The sequence below is a fragment of the Prionailurus bengalensis genome, chromosome B4, assembly GCF_016509475.1.
Source record: "Prionailurus bengalensis isolate Pbe53 chromosome B4, Fcat_Pben_1.1_paternal_pri, whole genome shotgun sequence".
Taxonomy (NCBI): Eukaryota; Metazoa; Chordata; class Mammalia; order Carnivora; family Felidae; genus Prionailurus; species Prionailurus bengalensis.
In genome coordinates this window covers 83,574,374-83,601,321 of record NC_057358.1, presented here as the reverse complement: position 1 = coordinate 83,601,321, position 26,948 = coordinate 83,574,374, and the positions used below count along the sequence as shown (strand labels likewise).

Genomic DNA, 26,948 nt, shown 5'->3' with positions numbered 1-26,948 from the left:
AGCACAGAGCCCAACGCAGGGCTCAAACTCATGAGCCGTGAGATCATCATGATCTAAGCCGAAGTCGGATGCTTAACCAACTGAGCCACCCAGGCACTCCAAAAGTATTCCACTTTTAATTTTGATAAGATTACAAATAGGGCAAGAAAACCATAACATCAATAAGTACTGGTATGTGTTTTGAATTACATTGCTCTTGATTCTTTGAATCAGAGTTGGAGAGAGACCTCTTGGTATGTCAAGGCTCTCAGCATGAACTCACTATGCCCACTTAAGAATCAGGTGCATCTGGGCATGACTTGAGGGCCTGTGGGGAAAGGTAACTAGTAATTTCTTTGCATAGGGCAGAATAAGGCATTTCCTGGGGAAAAAAATTCACCATGCAGTCAGTGTTTCAGGACCAACGTTGGTGGTGGAAAAGGGAAGGGCGATTCCATAGCCATGCCTTCCAACTCTAACCAAACTACCACACATTTCTAATACCAAACCCCTGGGGTGCAGGGGTTATGAAGAAACTTTTTCATAGAAATCTTAGTATGATACTAGAAAGGTAGACTTTAGCAATGTGAGATTCACGGGATAGAGTTGTAAAGCAAAATGATGAATTTGGGATACTCCTCACTTCAGCATAGAACATGGCGAGACTTAAGTACTTTGAGGTTTCCAAGAACACAGGCTGGCTTGGCATATTAGGGGTTCTAGTGGTGGCATTCAGCACTCAGGGTTTCTAATGTGGATTAAGCAGCAGCCAGCTCTCAGAATCCTGTCACGGTAATAGTAATAATAAATATTGTAGTCAGAGAGAGGAGATACTAAATTATGTGTTTGTAATATTTATTTCTACTCACAGAAGAAAATTCTGTCTCTGGCTTCTCTGTATTCTTCTCACCTACTGAGAGAGATTCAGTATCTGCTAGCTCAGTTACTATAGATTTGTCTTGTATAAAAGGATAATGGATAAAAAATAGCTGAAGAATTTCAAGGAGTAAGACTGGATAATTAATTTATATAGAAAGCGGACTGAGAACTGCTTATAAGAAGAGGGGATCATTAGAGGAGAAGGAGTTGTGAGTTGTGAGTTGATGTCCCACATGGGCGTAGAGATTACTTATATAAATAATAAAAATAATAAAATAAAACCGTGCATTAAAGCAATGGATTTAAAAAAACAGGAAGTAGGAATGGATATAGAGGGTTCAGGCAGGTGTAGGGTTAGAGAAACATTGTGAGCAAAAGGAATTGGGAAAGAAGATACTAAGCTGCTGTGAATTTTGAAATGGATCTCTTTATTTTCTTTGGGAGTCTCAATATATTAAGATTTAAATTGCTTTTAACTTTTTTTTTTTTGTTTTTTGTTTTTTGTTTTTTTTTGAGGTTAGACTTGTTTCTTATATGTGATGCCATTCCAGCACTGGACTCATGGAGGCTGAACATTTATTCAGGTAATAATAGGTAACATTTATAGAGCACTTTCTGTGTGGTAGGCAACAAACTAAGTGCTATACCTGTATTCTCATTTAATTGTCACACAACCTCACGAGGTTGGAAGTGTTATTGTACCCATTTAATAGATGAGGAAACTGAGACTTTAGAGTATATCAAGATTGAGTTCACCTGAATTAAGAAAGAAAAAAGGCTACTGCTGTAGTTGGAGAGATGATGGTCGCTTGGATTAGATGATGTCATTTCTCACCTGTCATAAATACATGAATGTAAAGTGGTTTTGACTGACTGAACTTCACCCCTCATATCCATAGCTTCTTCCCACTAGTGAATACATCATACTTTTTGTCTGTCTTTATTTATTTATTGTCTTTAAAACAATGGACATACTTTTTGGTAAAGAAAAATCCAATTTAGAGGGTTTTTTTCCCCTTCAATTTTTAATTTAAATTCTAGTTAGTTAACATGATTTAGAGTTTTAACTTAAAAATTTTTTTTAATGTTTATTTATTTTTGGGAGGGAGAGAGAGAAACAGAAACAGAGCATGAGTGGTGGAGGGCAGAGAGAGAGGGAGACACAGAATCTGAAACAGGCTCCAGGCTCTGAGCTGTCAGCACAGAGCCCGACGCAGGGCTCAAACTCACAAACTGTGAGATCATGACCTGAGCTGAAGTCCAACGCTTAACTGACTAAGCCACCCAGGCACCCCTAGAGTTTTAACTTTAAAGCTTTTCTGACTTTTTAGAAGTAGATAATAAGCTTTGAAGTAGCTTAAATTTATCGGAATAAATATCTACAAAAGGTAAATAGATATTTACCTTATGAAACCGATATTTACTTTGTCTTATAAAAGGTTAATAAATAACTGAGGAATTCTTAAAAGATTATTAGTATAGATAATAATCTTTTTTGTTGTTTTTGATGTACTTGAGATACTGTTCACAGGTATTTTAGCTTTATGGAACCTTCTTAGGGTTTTTCCTAGGAGCCTTCCTGGTATATCTAAATGTTTATTTACTGATCATACTAATTGTTGTACTTGCCAGAACTGAAGAGTTCTGGCACTGGAGAGTTTTTAGCACTACCAACTGAAAATCAATCAAAAATGGAGATTGAACATCTCTGAAATTATAATGTTGGTTAATAGAATTACTTGTAAATTTAAGAAATTCAAATTGATATGCTCCTCTGAGTGGCTTTCCATGTGGAGTTTTGCCAACTGTTTGCGCCGTTACCGAGCACAGTAAAACCGCTTGCTTTTACTCCCTTACCAGTTATTGAGTGGCCAGCGTGAGCACATTGCCCTATTTCCCCTTTCCCCATCTTTTTCGAAAAAGATCGTGAGCTATAATTGACATATAGTAAACTGTACATATTAAAAGTGTACAGTTTGTTAAGTTTTGACATATGTGTTGTTCACCCATGAAACTATTACCACAGTTAAGATAATGTATCACCCCCACAAGTTTCCTTATCCCCATTTAAAAAAAATTCTTTTTTAATGTTTATTTTTGAGAGAGAGAGAATCCAAAGCATGCTCCAGACTCCGAGCTGTCAGCACAGAGCCTGGCGGGAGGCTCTAACTCACGAACTGTGAGATCATGACCTGAACCAGTCAGTCGCTCAACCGACTGAGCCACCCAGGCGCCCCTGCTTATCCCCGTTTTTAATCCTTTCCTCAACTTCTGTGGTCTCCAAGCAACCACTGATCAACTTTCTGTCGCTATAGAACAGTTTGCATTGTCTAGAATTTTATATAGATGGAATTGTAAAGAATATATTCTTACATTTATTTTTGGTTTGGCTTTTTTTTTACTAACCGTAATTATTTTGAGATTCATCTATGTTGATTCATGTGTGAGTAGTTCATTTTTATTGCTGAGTAGCGATCCATCATGTGGCTATAGCACAATTTGTTTATCCATTTGTGTTTTGATGATGCACATTTGGGTTGTTTCCAGTTTTTGGCAATTAAAAATAAAGTTATACTATAACTATTTGTGTACAAATCCTTATATGGACATACGCTTTTTCCCCCTTCTAAGTTAATTTCTTTTTTTTTTTTTTTTTATGTTTATTTAGTTTTGAGAGAGAGAGAGAGAGAGACTGAACATGAGCAGGGGAGGGCCAGAGAGAGAGAGGGAGACACAGAAGCTGAAGCAGACTCCAGGCTCTGAGCTGTTAGCACAGAGCCTAACATGGGGCTCGAACCCATGAGCTATGAGATCATGACTTAAGCCGAAGTCGGATGCTTAACCAACTGAGCCACCCAGGAGCCCCTCTTTTTATTTTTTTGTAGTGAAATTCACATCACTTACAATTAATAATTTTAGTATGTAGTTCAGTGGTATTTAGTGTATTTGTGATGTGCAACCACTAGCTGTCTAGTTTCAGAACATTTTCATCATTCTATAAACCACCCCATACTCATTAAATAATCATTCCCATTCCCTCCCCTCCCCCCTCCGCTTTACCTGGTAACCTCTAATTTGCTTTCTGCCTCTATGGATTTTCCTTGACTGGTTATATCTTCTAAAAAGAATCAGGCAATATGTGAACCTTTTATGTCTGGCTTCTTTCATTTAGCATGTTTTCGAGATTCATCCAAGTTGTAGCATGCATCAGGACTTTTGTTCCTTTTTATGGCTGAATAATATTCCATTGTGTGGATATATTACATTTAGTTTATCCATTAATCAGTTGGTAGACATTTGGGTTGTTTCCACTTTTTGGGTACTATGAACGTGTATTTACAAGTTTTTGTGTGGACACATGTTTTAATTTCTTTTGGGTATATATCTAGGAGTATAATTGCTGGATCATGTGGTAACTTTTTTTTTATTATTATGAAATTTATTGTCAAATTGGTTTCCATACAACACCCAGTGCTCATCCCAACAGGTGCCCTCAATACCCTTCACTCACCCACCCTTCCCTCCCACCCCCCATAAACCCTCAGTTTGTTCTCAGTTTTTAGGAGTCTCTTATGTTTTGGCTCCCTCCCTCTCTAACCATTTTTTTTTCTTCCCCTCCCCCATGGTCTTATGTTAAGTTTCTCAGGATCCACATAGGAGTGAAAACATATGGAATCTGTCCTCTGTATGACTTATTTCACTTAGCATAACACTCTCCAGTTCCATCCATGTTGCTACAAAAGACCATATTGCATTCTTTCTCATTGCCACGTAGTATTCCATTTTGTATATGAATCATGTGGTAACTTTTTGAAGTACTGTAAAACTGCTTCCACAGTGGCTGCATAATTTTACATTCCCACTAGCAATGTGTAAGGGTCCCAGTTTGTCTTTCCTCACTAAACTTATTTTCTGTCTTTTTGAGTCTAGCCGTCCTAGTGGGTGTCAATACCATTATGGTTTTGATTTGCACTACCCTGATGACTAAGGATGTTGAGCATCTTTTCCTGTACTTATTGGCCATTTGTATATTTTTTGGAGAAATGCGTATTTAAATCCTTTGCCTTTTTTGGATAACATGTCTTTTTTTATTGAGTTGTAAGAGTTCTTTATTATGGATACCAAGTTCCTTATTCTATGCATGATTTGCAAATATTTTTTCTTATTCTCTGAGTTGTCTTTGAATTCACTTTCTTGATGGTGTTGTTTACAGACAAAGTTTTAAATTTGATGAAGTCTACTGATCTATTTTTTCTTTTGTTGCTTATGCTTTTAGTGTTGTGTCTAAGAAAATTTTGCCTAATCCAAGGTCATCAAGATTTTTTTTTTTAATAAATGATTATTTAGTTTGAGAGAGAGCACATGCACAAGTAGGGTAGGGACACTGAGAGAGGGATACAGAGAACCCTGTGCTGTCAGCATGGAGCCTGAGGAGCTCAATCCCAGGAACCTTGAGATCATGACTTGAGCCAAAATTAAGAGTCAGAAGCTCAACTGGCTGAACCACCCAGGCATTCCTCAAGGTCATGAAGATTTATTCCAGTGTTTTATTTTGAGTTTTATAGTTGTAGCTCTTACATTTAGGTCTGTGTTCTATTTTGAGTTAATTTTTATGTATGATGTGAAGTATCATTCCAACTTTATTATTTTATGTGTAGCTATCCACTTCTCTGAGCACTATTTGTTGAAAACACTGTCCTTAGCCTATTTGATTATCTTGGCCTCCTTGTTAGAAAATTAGTTGACCATAAATGTAAAGGTTTATTTCTGGGCTTTCAATTCCATTCCACTATGACACTTTTGATTACTGTAGCTTTAGTTGTAAGATGAAATTGGGAAATGTGAGTCCTCCAATTGTGTTTTTCTTTTTCAAGATTATATTATTTGGTGTACCTGGGTCTCATTCGCTAGACTGTGTGACTCTTGATCTCAGAGTCATGAATTTGAACCCCATGTTGGGTGTAGAGATTACTTAACAACAAAAAAAAAGGATTATGTTGTTTATTCTGGGTCCCTTGCATTTCCATATGAATTTTAAGATGTTATTGTCAATTTCTTAAAAAAAGCCAGCTAGGATTTTGATAGGGATTGCTCTGAATCTGTAGATCAGTTTGGGGAGTGTTGCCACTTTAGCAATATTAAGTCTTTCAGTCCATGAACATGGGACATCTTCTCCCTTATTTAGATCTTCAATTTCTATCAGTGACAGTTTATGATTTTTAATATATAACCCTTACACTTTTTTTAACCCTACTCTATTATACTTTTTTGTTAAACTTATACTTAAGTATCTTATCATTTTTGTTACTACTGTAAATGGAAGTTTTTGCTTGATTTCATATTTGGAATATTCATTGTTTATAGAAATACAATCCATTTTTGTATATTGACCTTGTATCTTGCAATGTTGCTGAACTTACTTTTAGTGGATTCCTTAGGAATTTTTTTATTTTTTATTTTTTGTTTTTATTTTTTTTAGGTAAGCTACATGCCCAACTTGGGGCTTGAACTCACAACTCTGAAATCAGGAGTCACATGCTCCATTGACTGAGCCAACCAGGCACCCTGATTTCTTAGGATTTTCTATATATAAGAATATCATCTGCAAATAGAAAAGGTTTTCCTTTTTTTCCAAACTGAATGTCTTTTCTTTCTTTTTATTGCCTTATTGCCCTAGCTGTCTTTTTTTTGTTTTAATTTAATTTAATTTAATTTAATTTTAATTTTAACTTTATTTATTTTGAGAGAGCTTGAGCTTATGCACGCGGGGGAGGGGTAGATAGAGAGGGGGAGAGAGAATCCTAAGCAGGCTCTGTGCTGTCATTTCGGACCCTGATGTGGGGCTCAATCTCACAAACTATGAGATTATGACCTGAGCTGAAATCAAGAGTCAGATGCTCAACTACCTGAGCCACCAGGCATCCCAAATTTTTATTTATTTAGAGGTTACTCAAACTCACAACCCTGAAATCAAGAGTTGCATGCTCTTCCCACTGATCCAGCCAGGTGGCCCCAGACTGGATATTCCTAATTGACCTAGCTTCAAGTTTGTTGATTCTTCTGCCTGCTCAGATGTTGTGTCAAACCCCTCTACTTAACATTTTTCATTTTTACTGTACTTTCCAACTCCAAAATTTCCATTTGGTTCCTTTTTATAATTTCTATCTTTCTATTAATATTCTGTTTCTGGTTAGACATTATTCAGGGATGCCTGGGTGGCCCAGTCAGTTAAGCCTCTGACTTCGGCTCAGTTCATGATTCCAGGGCTCATGAGTTTGAGCAAGCCCCGCATCATGGTCTATGACAGCACAGAGCCTGCTTTGGATTTTCTGTCTCCTCTTGCTCTCCCTGTCCCTCCCCAGCTTGTGCATGCTCTCGCTGTCTCTCTGTCTCTCAAAAATAAGTAAACATTAAAAACTACAAAAAAACAGACATTGTTCTCATACTTTTCCTTTAATTCTTTAGTCATAGCTTTTTTTTTTTTTTTTTTTTTGAGAGCATGAGTAGGGGAAGGAGAGAATCTTTTTTTTTTTTAATGTTTATTTATTTTGGGGGTGCTTGGGTGGCTCATTGATTAAGTATCTGACTCTTGATTTTGGCTCAGGTTATAATCTCATGGTTTGTGAGTTTGAGCCCTGCATCGGGCTTTGCACTGGCAGTGCAGATCCTGCTTGGGATTTTCCCTCTCTGCCCCTCTCCAACTCATGCTCTCTATCTCAAAATAAATAAACTTTAAAAAAAAAAAAAAAAAAAAAAAAGGTGCTCCTGGGTGGCTCAGTCATTTAAGCATCCGACTTCAGGTCAGGTCATGATCTCTCGGTTCATGAGTTTGAGCCCCGCATAGGGCTCCGTGCTGACAGTGCAGAGCCTGCTTGGGATCCTCTCTTTCCCTCTCTCTCTGCCCGCCTCTCTCTCTCTCTCTCTCTCTCTCTCTCTCTCTATTTCTCTTTCTCTCTCTCTCAAATAAACATTAAAAAATTTTTAAATATTTTTCCCCTGTCTTTTATTTGGAAATGCCACTAACCCCTATATTAGGCAATTTGGATTTGTCCTACAGTTCGCTTATGCTTTGTTCATTTTATTTCAGTGTCTTTTTTTCTTTCTAGGTTTTATTTTGGTTGGTTTCTATTGCTGTGTTTTCATATATTCTCCCCCTGATTTGTACTGTTGCAATTTTTAATCTGCTGTTAATCTTACATAGTGTACTTTTATCTATACCATTTCAGATTTTTTTTACTTCTTCTACCTAACATGCTTACTTTTTCCTTTAGATTCTTACACATATGGAATATAGTTATAATTTTCTAAATGTCTTTCTTTACTAATTTTTTGCTCTATCATTTCTCAGTCATTTATTTTAACTTTTCATTGTGAAATAAGTATAATACAGGAAGTTGGGAAAAAATGTACAGCAATATTCCACGTGCTCTTCACCCAATTTATCCCCATTGTGACAGCTTCTGTAACTGTGGTACCATATCAAAGGTAGGAAATTAATATTGGTACAATGTATAGAGTCTGTTCAGATTTGACCAGTTTTACATGCACTTCTCTCTGCATGCGTGTGTGTGTGTTCAGGGAAGTTCTGTGGAATTTCATCTTGTATAAATTTTTGTATCCACAACCACCATCAAGATACAGAACAGTTCCATTCCCAGAAGAATCCTTCCTGTTGCCCTTTTACAACCGCATCCACCTACTTCCACCCCATTTATGAACCTGTAACCCTGGCAATTACTAATCTATTCTTCAACTAATATTGTTGTTTCAAAATGTTAATTAAATGGAATCATACCATATGTAACCTCTTGAGATTGACTTTTGAATTTTTCTGATTCAGTTTGACTGATTGAATTTTTCTCCCCTGTTCAGCATAATTCCCTTGACATCCATCTGTAGTTTGTACCTTTTTTGGGGGTACAAATTGCTGAGTAATATTCTGTGGTATGGCTGTCCCAAGTTTATTTAAACATTCACCTGTTGAAGGACTTCTGTGTTGGTTGCAATTTTTGTCCATTAGGAATAAAGCTGTGAACATTCATGTATAGGTTTTTGTGTAAACATGTGTTTTTATTTTTCTGGGATAAATCCCCAAGAGTACAGTTGCTGGGTGGTAAGGTAATTACGTATTTCATTGTAAAAGAAACTGTCTTCTAGAGTTCCTGTACCATTTTGTATTCCCATCAGCTACGTATGAGCCATTTAGTTTTTCTGCATTCTTGCCAACATTTGGTATTGTCAGTATTTTTTATGTTAGCCATTATGATAGGTATGATAGATATCTCATTGTGGTTTTAATTTGCATTTCCCTAATGGCTAATGATTTTGAATGTGTCTGCTCATGTCTTTTGCCCATTTTCTAATTGTTTTTTTAATTTTTTTTAAATGTTTTATTTATTTTTAAGACAAAGAGAGACAGAGCATGAGTAGGGATGGGGCAGAGAGAGAGGGAGACACAGAATCTGAAGCAGGCTCCAGGCTCTGAGCTGTCAGCACAGAGCCCGACGCGGGGCTCGAACTCACGAACTGTGAGATCATGACCTGAGCCAAAGTCGGACACTTAAGTAACTGAGCCACCCAGGTGGCCCCATTTTCTAATTGTTTAAGTTTTGAGAGTTTATATATTCTATTTATATGTTCTAGGTACAGTTCCTTTGTTAAATATGCAAGTATTTTCTCCAGTTTGTGGCATACTCTCTTTTGTGAACTCTAGACTCCTTTGCTTTCTCAGACTTTCACTTTGCACAAAGGGAGCATGTTGGACTCTCCTCAGGTTGCTGCTTAGCTCCCCCCCTTTTTTTTTTGACATTACTTAGAAGCACTCTCCAGGCATTAAGCATGGGTAATCATGGGGCTTACTGTGTTTGTTTCCCATTTCTCAGGAATCACTGTCCTTTATTGCCTGATGTCCAGTGTCTTAAAAACCACTGTTTTACCCATTTTGTCTCTTTTGTCTGCCAGGAAGGTAAATATGATCTCTGGTACTCCATGCTAGGAATGAAATCTACCCCCACTCCCCTCCTGCTTTCCATGGCCAAAGCTTTCAATAACATTAGGAACACCTGTTGTTAGTAACTACCGTCTAATAATTCCTTCCTTTCTCAAGTTCTTAAACAGAAAAGGAGGGGGGAATAGAGGCTAAATATAATTCAGACAAAAAGATACTTCTGATGTTGTTCGGTGTCTGTTGAAGCCCAGCTACTTCCAAAAGTTTGCAAATCAATCAGATACAGGCTTAGAGCTAGAAATAGGTTAGCTACCATAGCACAAGATGATGGTGTGAAAAGATTTTAGTGACAGCTTGTGTGTGATAATATATCCTTTCTTGTTCAAGGTTCTCTTTGGATGTTAAGCTAGATTCTGGCTTTCATATTCCTTTTCTCTATTCTTATCCATAAAGTCCTTTTCTCGAAAGAATGGCTATATTTATAAAACCACATTTTCCTATATTTAAAAGGTAGAGTTGACTAGTTAAAAGCAGCCTTTCCAGCCTAAGTGCATCTAGTTAGGTAATTGTCCCTTAAATTTTATTATTAGTTTTGGGACTTATATTAGCATTTATGATGATTTGATAAAAATATACTAGAATTTCTTGAAAGAGTTATCTCTGCATTTTAAAGCTACAGTTATCTATGTAAAAACTCAGAGAGATATAATATTGCTACAGGATCACATAGTTCTCAAACATTGAAGAAAATATTTCTTTGGAGTTATTTTGTGGAATTAGGACACATTTCAATAATAGGTGACTTTGAGCTCTAGGAATCTGCTAGAGTCACCTTTGGGATAGAGCAGCCTCTGCTTGTGCCAGTCTTATCAGGAAAGTTTTATTTCTCTTTTCAGCTTATCACTTTAGCTGATGAACCAAGGGCATAGTTTGTTATATTAGTAAGCTATTTTTTTTAACAGTTGCTGTCATGATGCCTTGCACAGAGTGGTTACTCAGCGAGTATTTACTGGATGAATGAATGCCTCTTCATTGAGTCACTGCTTCAGTCAACTCCCTTTATATATTTCATCCAGGATCTTTCCATCTCCATCCTTTGTCATTTTGTTACTTGTTTGTATTTCCTCTGGAGGGGTGAACACAAGGCAAAGAAGAACAACCTGAAATCTTTCTATTGTTTATAAGTAACTCTGATAAGAAAAAAGTATTATATGAGAAGAGATTGAAACACTTGCCTGAATTGCGATTTTGGAGTTGATGCTGATTTATCTATTATATTTTTCCCTACCGTTCCTAACAGTGGATGATTTTTTGCTTTACCTTGAAGCCCTGACAAGCTTTTTCTCTTTATAACTGATAGCTGGTGATATGCTTTTTTACTTTTCAATTTTATTTCTAGTTTTTATAACTTTCCTTTTCCTCTGTATGGAGTCCTCTACCTCTTCTTCATTCTTATTATTTTTTTTTAAGTTTATTTGTTTATTTTGAAAGAGAAAGCATGCGAGTAGGGCAGTGAGAGAGGAAGAGAGAGAGAATTCCAAGCAGGTGCTGCACTGTCAGCGCAGAGCCCAAGATGGGGCTCAAACCCGTGATCTGTGAGATCATGACCTGAGCTGAAATGAAGAGTCAGACACTTAACTGATTGAGCCAACCAGCTGCCCCCCTCTTCTTTATTCTTTAAATATTTGTGTGTCCTGAGGTCTCTGCATATCTCTCTAGCCTTCTTTGCTGCTAATATTCCACTGTTCTCACCATGCACTCTCCCTTTAAAATCCAAGATTTTAACTTCTGTAACAGTTTGGTTGTAGAGATATCTGGTCTCACCAGTATAACTGCCTATTGGGCACTTTGATTAGTCAGCTGATGGGCACATCACATTTACCATGTTTTATTTTATTTCATCTTTTTAATTTTATTTACCTGGTGCTCATCAGGACAAGTGTACTTATTATTGTTATTTTTTGAGATTTTATTTTTAAGTAATCTCTACACCCGTTGTGGGGCTTGAACCTATAATCCTGAGATCAAGAGTTGCACACTGCACCACCTAAGCCAGCCAGGTGCCTCAACAAGCGCCCTTTTTTTTTTTAAACGTTTATTTTTCAGAGAGACAGATCATGAGCAGGGGAGGGGCAGAGAGAGAGGGAGACACAGAATCCGAAGCAGAATCCAGGCTGTAAGGTGTCAGCACAGAGCCGGACATGGGGCTCAAACCCACTAACTGCAAGATGATGACCTGAGCTGAAGTCAGTGCTTAACCGAATGAACATTCAGGCACAACCCCCTCCCCGACAAGTCCATTTCTTTATCTCCATCACCTATTTCATTGATCCCCCGTGTCCCCTTCCCCTCTGGTAACCATCAGTTTGTTCTCTATTGTTAAGAGACTGTTTCTTTTTGTGTCTCTCTCTTTTTTTCCCCCCTTTCCTTGTTTAGTTCTTAAATTACACATGAGTAAAATTGTATGGTATTTGTTTTTCTATGCCTTACTTCTTTCACTTAGCATTATACTCTTTAGCTCCATCCATTTGTTGCAAATGGCAAGATTTCATTCTTTTTTATGACTGAATATTCCATTGTGTATATACCACATCTTTATGCATTCATCAGTTGATGAACACTTGGGCTGCTTCCATATCTTAGCTGTTATAAATGATGCTGCTATAAAAATAGGGGTGTGTGTGTTCCTTTTAAAAATGTTTATTATTGGGGCGCCTGGGTGGCTCGGTTGGTTAGGTGACTGACTTCGGCTCAGGTCATGATCTCACAGTTCGTGAGTTCGAGCTCCGTGTTGGGCTCTGTGCTGACAACTCAGAGCCTGGAGCCTACTTCAGATTCTGTGTTCTCCCCTCTCTCTATCCCTCCCCTGCTCATGCTCTGTGTCTCTCTGTCTCTCATTAATAAATAAACGTTAAAAAATTAAAACAATACAAATGTTCATTATTTTTAAAATTATTTTTAGTGTTTATTTTTGAGAGAGAGAGAGAGACAGAGCGTGAGCAGGGGAGGGGCAGAGAGAGAGGGAGACACAGGATCCCATGTAGGCTCCAGGCTCCCAGCTGTCAGCACAGAGCCCGACGCGGGGCTCGAACCCACGAACTGTGATGAGATCATGACCTGAGCCGAAGTCAGACGCTCAACTGACTGAGCCACCCAGGTGCCCCTATTATTTTTAATACTTACTTATTTTGGAGGGAAGAGTGCAAGCGGAGGAGGGGTAGAGAGAGGGAGACAGAGGATCTGAAGCAGGCTCTGTGCTGACAGGCTGACAGCAGCGAGCCCGATGTGCGACTCGAACTCCTGAACCGTGAGATCATGATCTGAGCCAAAGTCAGATACTCAACTGACTGGGCCACCCAGGTGCCCCTATTTTAATTTTTTTTTTTTTTTTTGAGAGAGAGAGCGAGCTGGAGAGGTGCAGAGAGGGGGACAAAGGATCCAGAGTTGACTTTCTGCTGACAGCAGAGAGCCTGATGCAGAGCTCGAACTGATGAACCATGAGATCATTTTGGGAGCTGAAGTCTGATGCTTAGCCGGCTGAGCCACCTAGGTGTCCCTGCATGTGTCTGTTTGAGTTTGCGTTTCTGTATTATGTGGGTAAATACCCAGTAGTGCAATTGCTGGATCATAGGGTCTTTTAACTTTTTGAGGAACCTTCATACTGTTTCCCACAGTGACTACACCAGTGCAACATTGAATCCCCCAGCAGTGGAAGAGGATTCCTTTTTTCTACATCCTCACCAACACCTGTTGTTATTTCCTGTATTATTCATTGTAACCATTCTGACAGGTGTGAGGGTGATTATGTCATTGTAGTTTAGATTTGCATTTCCCTGATTAGTGACGATGAGCATCTTTTCACATATCTGTTGGCCATCTGTATGTCTTTTTTTTTGGAGAAATGTCTGTTCATGTATTCTTTTTAATTGGATTTTTAATTTTTGGGGTGTTGAGTTCATGTAAGTTCTTTATTTATTTTGATACTAATGTTTTATCGGATGTATCATTTGCATATATCTTCTCCCATTCCATAGGTTGCCTTTTAGTTTTGTTGATTGTTTCCTTCACTGTGTAGAAGCTGTTTGTTTGTTTATGCATGCTTTTGTTTATTTTTACTTTTGTTTCTTTTGCCTTGGGGGACATAAGAAAAAATTCTATGGCTGATGTCAGAGACATTACAGCCTGTGCTCTCTTGTAGGATTTTTATGGTTTCAAGTCTCACATTTAGGTCTTTAATCCCTTTTGAATTTATTTTTGTGTATGGTGTAAGAAAGTGGTCCAGTTTCATTCTTTTGCGTTTTGCTGTTCCCTTTTCCCAACACCATTTGTGAAAGAGACATTGTCTTTCCCTTTGAATATTCTTTCCTGCTTTGTCCAAGATTAATTGACCGTATAATTGTGAGTTTATTTCTGGATTTCCTATTCTGTTCTGTTGTTCTGTATGTCTGTTTTTGTGCCAATTTCATACTGTTTTGATTACTATAGCTTTGTAATACAACTTGAGGTCTGGAATTGTGATGCCTCCAGCTTTGCCTTTCTTTTTCAAGATTGTTTTGGCTATTTGGGGTCTTTTGTGGTTCCATACAAATTTTAAGATTGTTTGTTCTGTGAAAAATGCTTTTGGTGTTTTTTGTTTTAAGATTTTTATTTTATTTATTTACTTATGTATTTATGTATTTATTTATTCATTTATTTTAATGTTTATTTATTTTTGAAATAAAGTGCGAGTGGGGAGAAGGGCAGAGACACAGGGATCTGAAGTGGGCCCTGAGCTAACAGCAGAAAGACCAATGTGGGACTTGAACTCATAAACTACGAGATCATGACCTGAGCCAAGTCTGACACTGAACCAACTGAGCCACCCAGGCGCCCCAAGATTTTTATTTTTTAAAGTAATCTCTATACCCAATGTGGGGCTGAACTCACAACCCCGAGATCGAGTCTCATGCTCTACTGACCGAGCCAGCCAGGCACCCCAAATGCTGTTGGTATTTTGATAGAGATTGCATTCAATGTGTAGATTGCTTTGGGCAGTATAGACACTTTAACAATATTTGTTCTTCCAATCCAGGAGCATGGAATGTCTTTCTATTTCTGTGTGTCATGTTGAATTTCTTTCATCAGTGTTTTATAGCTTTCGGAGTACAGCTTTTTCACCTCATTGGTTAGTTTTATTTCTTTGGATCTTATTAATTTTGGTACAGTTATAAATGGAATTGTTTTCTTAATTTTTCTTTAGGCTACTTCATTATTGGTGTATAGAAATGCAACAGATTTCTGAAAATAGTGAAAGTTTTACTTCTTCCTTGCCAGTTTGGATGCCTTTATTTCTTTTTGTTGTCTGATTGCTATGGCTAGAACATCTAGTACTAAGTTGAATAAAAGTGAGGAGAGTGGACGTACTTGTCTTGTTCCTGATCTCAAGCGAAAGGCTCTCAATTTTTCCCCACTGAGGATGGTGTTAGCTGTGGGTTTTTCATATACCGTCTACATTATGTTGAGCTATGTTCCCTCTAAACCTACTTTGTGGAGGGTTTTTATTATGAATGGATGTTGTACTTTGTCAGATGCTTTTTCTGCGTTTATTGAAATTATCATATGGTTCTTATCCTATCTCTTATTTTTAAAAAATTTGTTTATTTAGAGAGACAGAGAGTGAGCTTGTGTGAGTGGGGGAAGAACAGAGAGAGATGGAAAGAATCCCAAGCAGGCTTCATGGTGAGCACAGAGCCCAAGTGGAGCTCCATCTTACAAACTGAGATCATGACCTGAGCTGAAACGAAAAGTTGGACACTTAACCTACTGAGCCACCCAGGTGCCCCTCCTTTCCCTTATTGATGTGATGTATCACATTGATTGATTTGATAACATTGAGCAACCCTTGCAACCCAGGGATAAGTTCCACTTGATTGTGGTGAATGATTTTTTTAAATGTATTAATAGTTGGATTCAGGGGCGCCTGGGTGGCTCAGTAGGTTGAGCGTCCGACTTCGGCTCAGGTCGTGATCTCACAGTTTGTGGGTTCGAGCCCCGTATCAGGCTCTGTGCTGACCGCTTGCTCAGAGCCTGGAGCCTGCTTCAGCTTCTGTGTCTCCTTCTCTCTCTGCCCCTCCCCCCACTCACGCTTTGTCTCACTCTGTTTCTCAAAAATACATGTAAAAAAAAATTGTTTTTAAATAGTTGGATTCAATTTGCTAGTATTTTGTTGAGGATTTTTGCATCTATGTTCATCAGACATAATGGCCTGTAGTTCTCTTTTTTTGTGGTACCTTTGGTTTGGTATCAGGTTAATGCTGGCCTCATAGAATGAATTTGGAAGTTTTCCTTCCTCTTCTATTTTTTTGGAATAGGTTGAGAAGAGTGGATTTCGACTCTTCTTTAAATGTTTGGTAGAATTTGAGGTGCTTGGGTGACTCAGTTAAGTATTCAACTCTTGGTTTCGGCTCAGGTCATGATTTCATGGTTTGTGAGATAGGGCTCCCCCGTAGGGCTCCATGTTGCCAGCACATAGCCTGCTTGGGATTCTTTCTCTCCCTCCCTCTCTCTATACCCCTCCCTTGCTTGTGCGCACACTCCCTCTCTCTCAAAACAAACAAACAAACTTTTAAAAAGTTGGGGAGGGCGTGCCAGGGTGGCTCAGTCAGTTAAGCAACTTTGGCTCAGGTCATGATCTCGCAGTTCAAGAGTTCAAGCCCTGCATCAGGTTCTGTGCTGACAGTGTGGAGCCTGCTTGGGATTCTGTCTCCCTCTGTCTCTGGCCCTCCCCCACTTGCTCGCTCTCTCTCTCTCTCTCTCTCAAAATAAATGAAAATAAACTTTAAAAAATATGATTTTTTAAAAAAGAATCATTTGTTAAAAAAAAATATTTGGTAGAATTTGCCTGTGAAGTCATCTGATCCTGGACTTTTATTTCTTGGGAGCTTTTGATTAGTGATTCAATTCCTTTGCTGGTAATTGGTCTGTTCAAATTTTCTGTTTCTTCCAGGTTCAGTTTTGGTTATATATTTCTTGGAATTTATCTGTTTCTTCTAGGTTTTCCAACTTGTTGGTATATAGTTTTTCATAATTTTCTCATATAATTGTGTGTATTTCTGTGGTGTTTGTTGTTATTTCTCCTCTCTCACTTGTGATTTTATTTATTTGGGTCCTTTCTTTTCTTGGTAAGTCTGGCTAGAGGTTTATCAATTTGATTGATTTTTTCCCCCCAAAAAACCAGCTCTGGGTTTCACTGATCTATTCTATTTGTTTAGTTTCTGTATCATTTATTTCTGCTCTAATCTTTATTATTTCCTTCCTTCTGTTGGTTTTAAGTTTTGTTTGTTCTTTTTCTATTCTAGCTCCTTTAGGTGTAAATTTAGGTGTAAATTGTTTGAGATTTTTCTTGCTTCTTGAAGTAGACATGTATTGCTATAAACATCCCTCTTAGAACTACTTTTACTGCATCCCAAGGGTTTTGAATGGTGGTGTTTTCATTTTCATTAGTTTCCATGTATTTTTTGTTTCTTATTTTATTTACTGGTTGACTCCTTCATTGTTTAGTAGCATGTTATTTAATCTCCATGTATTTGTGGTCTTTTCAGAGTTTTTCTTATGGTTGACTACTAGCTTCATAGTGTGTGGTCAGAAAAGATGCATGGTATGACTTTGATCTTTTTGAATTAGTTGAGTGTTTTTTTGTGGCCTAATATGTGATCTATTCTGGACAGTGTTCATGTGCATTTGAAAAGAATGTGTATTCTGCTGTTTTAGGATGGAATGTTGTGAATATATCTGTTAAATCCATCTGGTCCAGTATATCATACAAAGTCATTATTTCCTTGAGGCGCCTGGGTGGCTTCGCCGATTGAGTGTCCGACTCACGTCATGATCCCAGGGTCATGGGATCAAGCCCCAAGTTGGGCTCCGCACCGAGCGTGGAGCTTGCTTAGGATTCTCTCCCTCCCTCTCTCTCTCCCTCCCTCCCTCCCTCCCTCCCTCCCTCTCTTCTCCCTCTCCCATCCAAGTTGAGTGCTCTGTCTCTTTCTAAAATAAAATTAAAAAAAAAACAAAAAATAAAGCCATTGTTTCCTTGTTGATTTTCTGTTTAGATGATCTGTCCATTGATGTAAGTGGAGTGTTAAAGTCCCCTACTACCAATTAGTTCCTTTATATTTGTTATTAACTCTTTAATATATTTGGGTGCTTCCATATTGGGTGTATCAGTATTTACAATTATTGTATGTTCTTGTTGGATCATCTCCTTTATTATTATATAGTGTCTTTCTTTGTCTCTTGTTGCAGTCTTTTTTTCCTTTTTTTTCTTTTTTTTAAAGTAAGCTTATGCCCAGTGTGGATCCCAGCGCGGGGCTTGAACTCGTGATGCTGAGATCAAGACCTGAGGTGAGCTCAAGAGTCAGACGCTTAACCAGCTAAGCCACCCAGGCACCCCTCTTGTTACAGTCTTTGTTTTAAAGTCTATTTTGTCTGATAAAAGTATTGCTACTCCAGCCTTCTTTGACATCCATTTGCATGCTGGATGCTTCTCTATCCCCTCAGTATCAATCTGCAGGTTTCTTTAGGTCTACAATTAGTCTCTTGTAGGCAGCATATAGATAGGTCTTTTTTTTTTTTTTTTTTTTTTTAATCCATTCTGTTACCCCATCTATGTCTTTTGACTGGAGCATTTAGTCCTATTACATTCAGAGCAATTATTGATAGAAATATATTTATTGCCTTTTTATTGTTTGTTTTGTGTTGTGTGTGAGGATTTTCTCTAATCCTTTTCTTGTCTTTCTCTTTCATGGTTTGTTGGTTTTCTGTAGTGATAGATTTGGATTTCTCTATTCTTTTGCGTATTTATTAGATTTTTTTTTTATTAGTGGTTTTTGCTTTGTGGGTACTATTATGTTTATAACATTTTCTGCATATAGCAGTCTGTGTTAAATTGATGGTTGTTTAAATTTGAAACCATTCTTGGGGTGCCTGGGTGACTCAGTAGGTTGGGTTTCCAACTCTTGATTTCAGCTCAGGTCATGATCCCAGGGTTGTGGGATTGAACCCCGCATCAGGCTCTGCGTTGAGAGAGAGGAGCCTGTGTAGGGTTCTGCCTTCCTCTCTCTCTGCCCCTCCCTTGTGTGCATGCACGTACTCTCTCTCTTAAAAATAAACATTTAAATTTGAACCCGTTCTTTACTCCTGCCCAAGTTAGGTATATGATGTCATATTTTACGTCCTTTTATTTTGTCAGTTCCTTGACTGATTTTTTACAGAAACACTCATTTTTACTGCTTTTGTGTTTCCTGCCTTCATACTTTTGGTCCTTCTTTTCCACTCAAAGAGTCCCCTTTAGTATTTCTTGCAGGACTGGTTTAGTGGTCATGAACTTCTTTAATTTTTGTCTGGTTTTGTTTGTCTGCTTATGGGTTTTCCTTTATATGTAACTATATTCTTTTTGTCTTGTTGCTTTTAATATTTTTTCTTTATCACTGTATTTTGCCATTTTATTTATTATTATTATTTAATTTAATTTAATAAGCCCCAGTGTGGGGCTTGAACTCACGACTCTGAAATCAAGAGTTGTATACTCTACTGACTGAGCCAGCCAAGTGCCCTTTTTTATTTTATTTTATTTTATTTTATTTTATTTTATTTTATTTTATTTTATTTCATTTCATTTCATTTCATTTCATTTCATTTCTTTTCTTTTCTTTTCTTTTCTTTTATTTTATTTTATTTTATTTTATTTTAGTAATCTCTACACCCAGGCTGAAACTCATGACCCTGAAATCAAGAGTTGCATGCTCTTCCAACTGAGCCAGCCCAGTGCCCCTACCATTGTTAAACTGAACTTCATCATCTTTTCTTACCAAACTGGTTTCTCTTTCAGTGTTCTAGTGGTAAAAATATCCTCCCCAGTTGTTCTCAAACCTTTTAGTATCAGAATTTCTTCACACTCTTAAAAATTATTGAGCCCCCCCCCAAAAGAGCTTTTGTTTATGATTGATAATATCTATCAATATTAGTGTATTGGAAATTAGAACTGAGAAACTTTAGAAACACTTATTAATTCATTTTAAAATGATAACCTAGGGGCGCCTGGGTGGCGCAGTCGGTTAAGCGTCCGACTTCAGCCAGGTCACGATCTCGCGTTCCGGGAGTTCGAGCCCCGCGTCAGGCTCTGGGCGGATGGCTCGGAGCCTGGAGCCTGTTTCCAGTTCTGTGTCTCCCTCTCTCTCTGCCCCTCCCCCGTTCATGCTCTGTCTCTCTCTGTCCCCAAAAAATAAAAACGTTGAAAAAAAAAATAAAATGATAACCTATTACATGTTAACATAAAAGCAAGTCTTTTATGAAAAAACATTTCAAAACAGCAACAATAAAATTTAGGAGGAAATGTGTCATTGTTTTTCATTTTTAAAAATTTAATTTAATATTGGGGTTAATAGATGGATTCTCCTATCTGCCTTTTCATTCAGTTGGTTGTGATATAACATGTCCTTTGTTTTCTGGAAAATACCGTCATATACCTGTGAGAGCATGATAGTGAAAAGTGCAAACAAGACCTTAGTACATTATAAAAGTTCTTTTTGACTTTGCAGAAAAAAACAAGTCTTGGAGATTTCTAGGGGTTTCAGGCCACACTTTGTGAAGCTGCTTTTCTGTCCAGTCACTTGAGTGTCTTATACTTCTCACACAGTCATCATGCACATCACTAAGTCTTAGTGATTTTTATCTCCTGATGCTTCTTGGGTCACAGTCCCCTCATTCTGTAGTCAGAATTCTTTTTCCTAGCTGGTGTCTCTTCCTCTATTTTATTTTCTTTCTAAGCTATCCACATTGTAGCAAAAGTAATATTTCTAAAATAGAAATATGATGATGTAATCCATTTTTGAAAATCCATTACAAGTTTCTCATAGCTTTAGTTAGTATGCAAGATGTTTTATGATCCTGTTTCCACTGATCTCTAGCTTTTTTTTCACAAGCTACTTTTCTGTGAGTGTCTTATACTCTAGCTTTCTTTATGCAATACTTGCTGTTCTGAGAAAGCATCGTGGTGATCCATATGTCTGTGTTAATGATACTATTTGTTGGGTTCACACTGTATTCCTGGCACTGTGTTCTAAGTATTTTATATATGTATTATCTCATTTAATTTCCACACAGCCTTCCAAAAAAAGTGTTCTAATCATTCCATTTTATAGGTAAAGAAACTGAGGTATAGAGAGATTAAGTAACTCTCCTCAAATCATCTAGCTGGTGAATATGGAATCTAGGTCTGTTTTTCCACTTCTCTATTAGGCTAAATACTATTTATCCTGGAGGATTAGGCTTAAACCTCCCTTCCTTCTGGAAGCCTTTCTTCTGGTATGATATTTATATGCCTGCTCCCTCTATTCCCATTAAACCTTGTGAGCAGCTCTAACTAGCACTTAACAATACATTATATTTTACTTGTTTGTCTCCCGTACCATTGATTGTCCTGGTAGGTGCAGAAAGGGAACTTGATTCCTCTGACACAAGAATCTTAGATTGCATTCCAACATCTTTGTCCCTAAGAAGAAAATGAATATTGGAGACCTTAAAACCTAATGTCACTGTGGGCCTACTTAGTCTATTCATTCTATGCAAGCAGGTCCTTCAATTTCAGAGGAACCATAAAACAGATAATATTATTATTTCTATATTAATTCTTCCAAGTTTTAAAAATAGTGACCCTGATCTTCTTTTATTAGTTTAGAGAAGACTAAATAACAACAACAAAAATAATAGCTAACATTTATTTAAGTGCTTTCCATGTGTCTAAATATTTTACCTGTATATTAACTCACTTAATTTTTACAGCTCCATGAGATAGTTATTATTACCTTTGTTTTACAGATAAGGGAAACCGAGGAACCAAGAGATTAAGTAACTTGCCCAAGATCACACAGCTTGTAAGTGGCAGAGCTTGAAATCAAATCTCTAAAAACTATACTGTACAAAATACTGAATCTTCTTTATCCAAGATCCCATAGTTGTATTCTTTGTTAGGATAAAGGTAAGTGAGGATTAGAGGTAAAATTATATGGCACAACTCTGGTGTAGTGATCTTAGAGAAAAAGGTGATTTAGTATAGATTTTTAAAAGTGTGTTTTCTTTTTAAAACAGCATCTTTTTGGTATAAATGAAAGGATCTTTCATGTTATCTTTATTACAAAATCATTCTCACAGTTCTGAGCTCCAGCCCAATTAATTCCCACTTTCCCAGTGAATAACAGCAAACACAAAGTTTTACATTTTAATTGACACTTATGAGTTTGATAATAATTTTTCTTCTCCCAGCAGGTTTCATTGCTTAATTTCAGAATCCTGTTTTCTTTATTTATTAGAGCAACACATCTGAACTTTATCTTTTTGGTGGGATTCATTTGCCCTTATCTATTTTCTGTGACCCCAGTCTCTTGAGCATTGCAGTGGATGTTTAATTTTGAGAATGTTAATTAGCTTCAGTAATTACATACCTTGGGGCATTTCTAGACATTTATAGCTTTGTATTTTTTTGTATAGAAGAGGATATGTTGGAGCTTGTTGGGTTTTAAGGTTGTTTGTTTGTTTGTTTGTTTGTTTGTTTTTAAAGATACCTTTGAATTTTGTTCAGGGAGGAGTTCTTAAGTCAGTCATGGAATTTAGGACTATTGGGAGTTTTATTTTACCAGTTCCCAGGAATATCCTACTTGTGTTTCGCTAATAGTATCATGAGGTCACTAAGAGTAGTTGTTTTTTTATGATGCCTTATGTTGTAGTTGAGTTTCAGAATCAGACCGATACAGAGGATGCCGTTTTCTTCAGATAAGCCTTTGAATAAGAACCCAGGCTAGTTTTGGGATTTGTGTGATACAGAAAGCACATCTGTAACATGTCCCCTCTGTTGACACACTTTTAATTCTCAGTTATACAGGATGTGCTTTGAGCTATCTTTTTACCAGTCATCATTCTGTCTACTCAGTTTCATGTATAATGTTGTCAAGGTCATTTCAATCTCTTTCAGAATAGATTTGATTCCAAATCATCTACTTCTGCTACAGTGTTCTAACCTTTTTGTTAAGTTTATTTATTTATTTTGAGAGAGAGAGAGCATGCGCTCACAAGCAGGGGAGGAGCAGAGAGAGAGGCAGAGAGGGAGAATCCCAAGCAGGCTCTGCACCAGCAGTGCAGAGCCCGATGCAGGGCTCAAACCCATGAACCTGGAAATCATGACCTGAGCCGAAGTTGGACACTCAACCAACTGAGCCACCCAGGAGCCCCACAGTATTCTAGGAGTATTCATCAGAGATAAATGGATTGATTGAGGAAATTTGAAAAACATAATATATTTTTGAGAATGTGGTGAGGTGTAAGATACAATTTGTAGAATTGTTTTGAGTTCTTCGGAATTGATGCAAGACTTGAGGAAGCTGGGGATAAAAATGTGAGATATGCAGAAAGAAAGGACTTTTTTCCTCAATTACTCTTCTAGATTTTGTTTTTACTTGATCCCATTCTATTTGAAGCTTAAAACAAGAGCTTCAGTACAGTTTAGTTAGTTGAATTATCCTCTCTTGTAGGATTATGTATGAAATTACTGAGTATTATTAATATCCCTCTGCAAACAGGTGAGGGAGCAAAGTTGAAGAGAGCAGAAATGTCCTCATATTAAAGGCATACTCTACTGTTTTCAATAATTTCATTTTCTTTTTTTTTTTAATGTTTACTCATTCTTGAAACAGAGAGACAGAGGGGCGCCTGGGTGGCGCAGTCAGTTAAGCGTCCGACTTCAGCCAGGTCACGATCTCGCGGTCCGTGAGTTCGAGCCCCGCGTCGGGCTCTGGGCTGATGGCTCAGAGCCTGGAGCCTGCTTCCGATTCTGTCTCCCTCTCTCTCTGCCCCTCCCCCGTTCATGCTCTGTCTCTCTCTGTCCCAAAAATAAATAAACGTTGGAAAAAAAAAATTTTTTTTTTAAATAAAAATAAAAAAAAATAATAAAAAAGAAAGAAACAGAGAGACAGAGCACAAGTTGGGGAGGGGCACAGAGAGAGAAAGGGAGACACAGGATCTGAAGCAGGCTCCAAGCTATGAGCTGTCATCACAGAGCCTGACTCGGGGATTGAACTCACAAACCACGAGATCATGTCCTGAGCAGAAATTGGCCGCCCAAGCGACTGAGCCACCCAGGCGCCCCTTTAAATTTTTTTTAATGTTTATTTATTGTTGAGAGAGAGAGACAGAGACAGAGACAGAGACAGAGAACATGAATGGGGACGGGGCAGAGAGAGAGAGGTAGACACAGAATCCAAAGCAGTCTCCAGGCTTTGAACTGTCAGCACAGAGCCCCACGCGGGGCTTAAACTCACAAACTGCGAGATCATGACCTGAGCCAAAGTTGGGAGGTTAACCAGCTGAGCCACTCAGGTGCCCCTCAGTAATTTCATTTTTAAGAAAACTGTTCTGAAATTACAAGAAGCAGCTAAGAAAAGTTGCCATATATAAATAATTTATTTTCTGATTATACCAGGCTTACTAGCATATTACATTGATGTTGGGTGTCAGATAAGCACTCTATACTTGTTTTTTGTAGTTAATGGTTTATTAACAAATACTTATTTGTCGTGCCAGGAACCGTCTGAGAGTATGGGATATAGCAGTAAAGAAAAAGGAAAAATCCCTGCCCTTATAGAACGTACATTTTTTCTTCAGTTTTATTAAGATATAATTGGTATACAGCTCTGTGTAAGTGTAAGGTGTACTACATAGTGATTTTACATACATATATTGAGAAATGATTACCACAGTAAGTTTACTTAGCATTCATCTTCTTATATAATTACAAAAAAATAAAGCTTACATTTTAATGGGAGAAATGGTTGTAACAAAAACAGCAACCAATACCACCAGACTTCCGTGGAGTCAATGACAGAAATTCCTAAAATGAGACCCAGAAATGGCTGTGTTTTGTTGTACTTTCTCTGAAATTGGCCCTACATTTTTGCCCTTTTAGTCCCTTTTATGCCTATACTGGGGAGAAGAGTGATGGCAGAGCATCTAGTAATAGCTTCAGTTTTTCTCAGATTTGCTCTGCACCAGGTACCCTGCAAAATTATTTTAAAAATTATTTCACTACATTAAAATCCTATGAAGGAGATTATTTTATGGGTCAGTAAAATGAAGTTTATAAGAGGTAGTGTAGTTACAAACCAGATCACATTAAAAAAACAGAAACAGGCACCTGGGTGGCTTGGGTCAGGTTTGGTTTCAGCTCAGGTCATGATCTCATGTTTTGTGAGTTCAAGCCCCCTGTCGGGTTCCGTGGGGCCTGCTTGGGATTCTCTCTCCCTCTTTCTCTGCTCCTCCCCTGCTTACATGCATGCATGCTCTCTCTCTCTCTCTCTCAAAACAAAACAAAACAAAACAAAACAAAACAAAACAAAACCAGAAACGATAAAAAAAAAAAAAAAAACACCTTGAATCAGATCACATAGCTGGTATGTGATAGGGCTAGATAGGCCTGCTCCTAAAAATTTCAGGACAAAAGCATGAATAAAAGCACAGTTTTCGTATCTCTATACTTAGGTTATAAATCAAGATAAAAAAAACTGTTAGAAAAGTATTTCTGGGTGCCTGGGTGGCTCGGTTGTGTGTCCAACTTCGGCTTAGGTCACGATCTTGCCGTTTGTGAGTTAGAGCCTCTCATCGGGCTCTGTGCTGACAGCTCAGAGCCTGGAGCCTGCTTCAGATTGTGTGTCTCCTTCTCTCTCTGCCCCTCCCCGGCTTGTGTTCTGTCTCTCTCTGTCTCTCAAAAATGAATAAATGTAAAAAGCAAAAAAAAAATTTTTTTTTAATGTTTTTAACAGAAAAATATTTCCTCTTCTACGCAGACATGTATTTTCCTAATGACCTAGAAGGCCAGAATTATTGCACTACTCAGAGTTCTGAGACAGGTACCCTCTAAGACTAGTCTCAATCCTCAGACTCTCATCATTTGTCCCTTGGCCATGATTCAGACCATGGAATGTGTACAACAGTGGGTATAGGTATTGTCGATGGCAGGACAGAGTTTGAGAAGAGATCCACTGAAGGCCTTGGAAGTAGGCTCAAAACTGCTTGGGCAGGGAATTCTGGGATCCAGAGCATAGTCGGGGTTGGTAGAGTCAGGGGCTTCAGGTAGATTTGTCTACTTGGTCCAGTGAACATCTTGCCTGAGGGGATAGACAGGTCAGAAGGGGGTCAGAGTGGATATCTAAAGTGTAAGATCCAGAATAGGGTTCCTTTACTATGACTAAGGGTAGTACCAGTGCAAGGACTGAAATCCAGGTCTGTGTGACTATACTGTCTCTTGTCAACAGTAAGAAAGCCTGGATTTACAGAGAAAGGAAGTGTTGGCTTACTGTCTGGTAAATGGAGCAAGGATCTGTCCATGAAGTGCTTTAGGATGGACTATTTTTTTCTTTCTTTCTTAAATGTTTGCTTATTTTTGAGAGGGACAGAGACAGAGTGTGAGTGGGAGAGGGGCAAAGAGAGAGGGAGACACAGAAGCAGAAGCAAGCTCCAGGCTCTGAGCTGTCAGAACAGAGCCCGACCCGGGGCTCACACTCAAGAACTGCGAGATCATGACCTGAGCCAAAGTTGGACGCTTAACCGACTAAGCCACCTGGGCGCCTGTGGACTATCTTTAAATGAGCCAGTCTATTTCTCTTTTGAAAATGCTATTTAGTGTTTACACGTAAAAACTAGAGAATTGAAGAATTGAAAAAAAAAAAACCCATCTCATTACAAGTTTGTTCTGGTCTTTGTGTAGTTTAAGTTGAATGGCACAGTTATAAGGAGACATAGCCAATTTTTTTCCTAAAACAGTGAGGCATAAGCATATTGGTGTATATATATAATGGTTTGCAGTTTATACTCAACAAGAATTTCTTCAGTCCTGTTTTACTTAGGAAAAAGCAGTATAAAAAGGTCCAGATTATGGTTTATTTTGTATTTTATATCAAACATTATAGGTAAGTTAGATATCATTATATGGTCTTAAAGTTTTCGATTTTCTGAAATTAATCTCAAACATATGAAGAGACTGGTTCTGGGGAAATGCAGTTTGGATATAGAATGTTATTTCTTCGTTACATACATTGTTGAGTATTTAGAGTACATATGGGTT

At 37.8% G+C, this 26,948-nt stretch overlaps 1 protein-coding gene across 25 annotated transcripts in view; it reads left to right on the top strand.

The window, feature by feature from the left end:
• R3HDM2 (R3H domain containing 2) overlaps positions 1 to 26,948 on the top strand; it is a 162,918-nt gene that overhangs the window by 37,842 nt on the left and 98,128 nt on the right. For 18 of the 25 annotated variants that reach the window (XM_043564562.1, XM_043564565.1, XM_043564560.1 and 15 more), the window contains exon 1: positions 1,375 to 1,442. The exons of 3 other annotated variants lie outside the window; for them this stretch is intronic. The gene's annotated coding sequence lies outside the window, so the exon portion shown is untranslated. Of the gene's footprint in view, positions 1 to 1,374; positions 1,443 to 26,948 lie in introns of those variants that run through there. 4 more of the 25 variants (XM_043564553.1, XM_043564549.1, XM_043564555.1 and 1 more) reach the window with 1 other exon arrangement.